Source organism: Condylura cristata, unplaced genomic scaffold, assembly GCF_000260355.1.
Source record: "Condylura cristata isolate star-nosed mole 26May11 unplaced genomic scaffold, ConCri1.0 scaffold00004, whole genome shotgun sequence".
Lineage (NCBI taxonomy): Eukaryota > Metazoa > Chordata > Mammalia > Eulipotyphla > Talpidae > Condylura > Condylura cristata.
Window position 1 is genome coordinate 28,851,851 of NW_004567105.1, and position 6,275 is coordinate 28,858,125.

Below are 6,275 nucleotides of genomic sequence, written 5' to 3' on the forward strand. Positions count from 1 at the left end.
GAGATGTATCTGAGTATTTTGTGAGGATACGAATGAAGCAAAATGTGCACATTGAGGGCATGGCAACATTTTTGTAATAGGAACATATTAGAATTACTCCAAGTGCTCATTAGTGGAGAAAGAACCAAATTAACTCCATTTTGTTTTCATAGTGAAAATACAGCTGGAAGGAAGAAGAAAGTTCTCCATGTTCTGAAATGTGAAGATATTCAGAATGCATTGTTTATGTTGTACACAATAATTTATTTGATTAAAAAGGAAGCAAAAGCAATGTATTCAAGTCTTCATAATTTATAATATACCACTTTTTATATAAATACATTTAAACCATAATTATGTTCCATAGGAAAAAAAAAACCTGATTACTCATGCGAGAAAAAACCTGCCCCATGATGAGAGTTTAATAGAAAGAGCAAGAATGCAGCTTACTTATCACCTTGAGTGAATCAAAACCTTGTGTTTTAATTTATATTAGATATTAGGTTCAGGGAAATGAATATGAATTATTATTTTTTTAAAGATTTATTGTGCATGCAGAACTAGAGTACAAGCCAGAGATGCAGAGGTAGTGAGAGGATTCACCAGAGACAGAGTGGGGAGCAGAACAGGCAGGTCGACCAAGTACACTGCTGAGGGGAGCAGCGGGTGGGTCAGGAGAGGTCTGCCGCACCATGTGGATCTCCTCCGGGGCAGGCGGGAATCGAACTCATGCGGAAGTGGCTTTCGATTCTCAGTGCTGTGCTTTAACCCACTGCACCACCAGGGAGGGCCACGAATTATTTTTTAAAAGCATACATTATTAAATTTCAGTCTAGTTTACAAAGTCATGTAGAACTACTACATGACTATCTTGGCAAATGTGGGACATTAAGTTATTCTTTTCCCAGAATATTTAGATTAAACCAAGGTTGTTTTCTTAATCTTACAATTAACCAATCTTCTGCAGTAAATTTCTGTAGAAATTTGGCTTTGACTGTACACAATCAAATTTAAAGACACCGATTTTAAACCACAGATTAAGTATTCTCTAGCTTTTCATCACTTTCAGTATTCCTAAACACCTCCTATTAACAATAACAAAAACCCACTGACATCCTTTTGGTTTCACTCCAATGCTTCCCGTATTCAGCTGTGAGCTAAGCCTCCAAGGAGAAGCTCTGACCCATGTCGGGTTACTGGTTGGTATTAGTTGCATAGCCTGAGTGAAGCTTCTTTCCCTGAGAAATTGGAAAGGTTCCTGGGGCTGCTGGGATGCTTGAATGGAGAACAGGTAAGTGGACAGAGTGTCCTTTAGAACTGGCCAAGTTTCAGTTTCCATATTGAAATGAACAAACTTAAAAAGGCTGTTTTTTTTTTTTTCTCCTAAATTTTAATGCTTGTTCTCTCAACCAAAAAAAAAAAAAATCAGAATCTATTCTGGTTATTGTGGATCTAACTTTTATTCTAGTTCAATAGGTATAACCTTAATAGTATAACACCACCTGGCTCTTTGTATAATTTGCCTTTGGGTAGCCCTACGCTCCTCCAAGGTATCAGCTCATTCCCAGCAATGGGCTATGTCTAGTCTGTTTCAGTAGGTTTGGTCAGTTTGCATCCGGGGGGTAGTGAAAGGAAAAAGGACGGAGAGGAGGGACGGACGCCATGAGTCTGTTGCCAAGTTCTGTGACCGGCCACAAGAAAGGAAGGCTTGAGGCAGAAAGGCTGAGCAAGCAGAGTTTATTGCTCCCTGGGCAGGAGCTGAGACGGAGGCCCTAGAGTGGGGTCCGCAGCTACTGCCCACCCAATAAGGGGGAAGGGTCTCTCATATAGATTTTAAACTCAGACTCCAAAGGGGGTGACTCATCGCTGTGTCCTTGATGTGAGCCCCAGTCCGTTATCACCTTCAGCTAGTCCCGTCCAGGATACAAGGTCAGTTTATTACCACCTTATCATTCCTTGGATGCAAGGCCTTTACCGCCCTAATTCAGTCCTTGTGAGTAAATCTTTAGTCACTCCCAACAGGTAGTCCTGCCTTTTTGATTAAGGTCTTTGCTGTGCAGAAAAAGCAGAGAGGACAGTGTGTTTTAATTTCTGTATGTTTGAGCAGCATTTTGAAATGAAAGAAGGACCATATTGGAAGTAAGAAAATTTGCAGCATTTCTCTTCTCTGCCTCTTTCTGACTGGAGAGTCATTTTTTATTCTGGGCATCAGTTGCCTTCCTGGTAAAGTGGAGTAATGATACTATTCACTTGCATGATGAGGGGCTAATTAGTATATGAGGGTCTTTGCCAATCTTGGTTTTACCACATAAACCTGCTCATTTGAAATTTACCAGTTCCTGAAGAAAGGTCCCTATACTAATGATATATAGAAGAAAAAAATATTTCAAAGACAATGTCTACCCCTCCTAGTGCATTAGCAGGAGTGCTTACTCCCTACCCAACACTATGAAAACACTAAGATGAAATGTTGTGCAAAATCAACAATGACCCCAAAGGACACTGAGATTACTGAAGAAAAGATGGATGATATGCTACTGGCTGTTGTAATTGATTAGAATTCCATGTGCTTTATCAGTCTCTTTATGCTGGAGAATTCTCATTGGTGAACAACTGTTTCTTCTACCAGTGGTATCAGAATCAATTAAAGTTGTTACTGAATTACTCTTGCTTTCCCAGAATTGGAATCAAGATTTTTATCTAAGGATATAGAGGTTTGAGAACTCTACTTATGTCTTAAGTTGAAAGGAGTGGTTTTGTTGTTCTTTTGTTTTGTTTTCCCAAGCTGAGACACATAAAAGAGAAGGAGCTTGCTACTCTATCCATCACACATGAGAGTCCTGGGAGGACTCTGTACTTGGAAGAGTAACTGCTCCTTATTCCACTGAACACACTTTAGTAATAGCTTTCCTTGAGGAGCCTGTAGATGCTTGGCTGATATTTTTATACTAGAGGGCATCTTAAAGTGCTCTGTGATGTTGTCAAGTGAGTTTCTGAGCCTCTGCTCTCTCACCTCATCTAAGACACACTGCAGACATTCTCACACTCTCAAATCTCCCTCACTGAACTAGCACCACAACCATTACTCCTAGCATACCCTGAGGATGAAGAAGGTCAGGAAGCTTCTTGTGCTTCTCACCCTCTGCCTTTCCCAGCTATTCACACAATTTTTAAACAAGTGAAAATAACTGATCTAACTGGTTCTACTTTCCTCTTTCTGCCTAGAATAAAAAATGCCTTCTCCCTCTTTAGTAGACAACCATCTCTTTTGTGTATTTATCATTTTAGAAGGCAGAATTCTAAAGATGACCCCCCCCCCAGCTTCCTGACCCCTGGTATTCAATCAAATAGTAATACAGGTGCTGCTATGAAAGGCAACTCTGGTGGAATTAAGCTACTAATCAGCTGGCCTTAATATAAAGATTATCCTATCCAGGTGAACACAGTGTAATCACATGAGTCATTAAAAGCAGAAGAGTAGGAGGATGTGGGAAGTTGGGAAAAAAATCACAATTTCATACATTTCCATTCTTCTTGATATGTCTGGAACTAGTCATATCCAGAGTGTCTAGTAAAGAATGTAGCCTCGCTGACATCTTGATTTTATTCCTGCAAGGTTAATGTTGGATATGATCTACAGGAACTGTGAGCTAATAAATGTGCTTTGTTTTAAGCAGCAAAATTTATGGCAACTTGTGTCAACAGTAAAAACAAATATATTCATGTCTTTCTCCCAATGTAAAGTGCATCATCTTCCTGTTACTGAGAGAGGAGTCTACAAGGTACATAGAAAGAAGAAAAGGCAATCCCCTTACATAGTAAGCTTGATTTGTTAAAAGGAATTGCATCTTTTAATTTATCTAGCAGAGTTAATTGAATTAAATGTTAATTGAGTAAGTGTAGTAATCTACAGTGAATTTGGTAGTTAAATTGAAAATGTTTTTTGATGTTTAAATCAGTTTTATTCATAATTACCAGAAATTGCAAGCAACCAAGATGACCTTCAATAGTTGAATAAAAAAAAATGGTGGTACATTCAGGCAATGGTATATTATTCAGTATTAAAAAATGAGCTGTGAGATGTGGTAGAAGAAGCCTAAACACCGATTTTTATGTAAGATATCAATTTGAAACAGGTACATAATTTTTGATTCCAGCTAAAGTTCATTTGGAAAAAGAAAGGGTACAGGAACAAGAAAAAGATCAATAATTGTCAAAGGGGTATGATGAAAGGAGAACTGAAAAGGTGCAGCACTAGAAATTTTTAGGGCAGTAAAGGCTCTTGTATGATACTCTAATGGTAGATCTATGTAGTTACATAATTGTCCAGACCTATGTGATGTACAACACACAGAGTGAACCCTAATCCAAACATGGACTGTGACAAATAATAATGAGTCAGTGTAGGTTCAACAAATATATACTGATATAGGGTGTTGATAGCAGGAATAGTGGATTTGGAGAGTGAATATGAAAAAAAATTGTATTTTCTGATAATACAACACATTTAAAAAATACCCTGTTAGTTAAAGCAATCCATATTGTATCCTATATAACTCTAAACTTCAAGCAGTCACTCTTTGGCAAACATCACATACAGAATACAGACATATTGGTAATACAAGATGTCAGGAAACACTTAGGATGACTCTGCACAGCACAACCACTGGGATACAAATTTAATGAGAAGAATTGCCAGTCAACTCATTGGCAGCATGTTTTTTATGTCTTAACCTGTTTGGCTTGATGTTACTTGAATTTGAAAACAAGAAATGCTTATTATCACATATTCTTAGCATGGTACTTAAAGTAAAGTACAAAATAAATACATTTATTGTTAGTAAGTTTAGATAGTTTTCCTTTATTATCATGAGTTCTTTGCATGTTCTTTAATTTTTCACATTTCCTCATTTATTATTTAATAAATATATGATGGTCAAGATCATTCCATAAAATTGCATCTAGTTTCATCAATGATTCAAGTGGCTCATTATTATTTCAGTACCAGTGACAGTATTTGGGAAATAACAAATGAAGGAATGCAATCTGTATGATAAGAACTCATTATATTATATATGTAAAATGATTATAAAGATATAAAAAATCTCAAACATAAAATGAACCAAACATTGAGGTATTAAAAATGTCAGAGAAGGTTAATGAAATATTAGATAAGAAAAGATGTTCAAATATCAAAAGTTTTGGTGTTTTAATTATTTCCATGTAATTTACTTAACCCACAAGTTTGAACTTAAACTTTTTATTGGTATTGTTAATTCCCATATAGTACTTACCCTTTGATATTCCCCAACCTGTGGTGAGAAACATATCTGTTAGTAACTTAATTATTTCTTGTTTGTTTTGATAAGTGTATTGCATAATGGAAATCCTACAGTCTGTTCTTGAATAGAAGGCAATTATCATAAAGTTAAAAATTACTATAACAAGGATATACAATTAATCAGTTCTATGTATCAGACTAACATGTGCATGCCCTAATGCATTGCTTTCAGCAATACAACAGCTGTTCTTTAATGCATTTTTTATGTCTCCAAGTAATTTTTTCATGATGAATTATGGGACATTCAGCCAGAATTAATAATGCACCAAAAGCATGTGTGAAAAATTAAGTAAAGTCTTTGCAGAAGAGCTAAATTTGGTTTGGCATTTAAAATTAAATTAATTAAATAATCAGTATACTTTTTGGCTAATCAAATTCCTACCTTGTAAATATCTTCCATGTCTAAGAATGAATGAATGAATAAATGAATAAGAAGTTAATGCGGACCTAGGAAAGAATCAGGAATTATCTATTTGTGGTCACAAGTCAGAGTCATAGTCTTTAAAATTACTACTCAAGTAAATATTGTATTATTTGCTGTTTAACTTTGATAGACCCTCATGTCTTACATATACTATATTTATATACTGGCTTCTCAAACCTTATCAACAGTAGAAAATGTTCAGTGATGTTATTGTTCTCAACTAAGTGAACCTACAAAAATTGCATGTCAAGTATATTATGAATTAAGTGAAATGATTTCAGTTATCAGATGTGTTTGGTGTATTAATGATTAAGGTGATCTGAAACAAAGCAGGAGAAAGAATCTGCACAGATATTTGAACAAAGCAAATTTAATGTGCAGAAATACTAGCTATAACAAGGAATTATGTGGCATGACTTGTGAGAAGTAAAGAAATATTGAAGATCATAGATATTTATAGCACATATAAAAAACACACATATCTTTATAGCTGAGCTAGGGCACCCCAGGAAAGACCCCTTCTAACAGGGC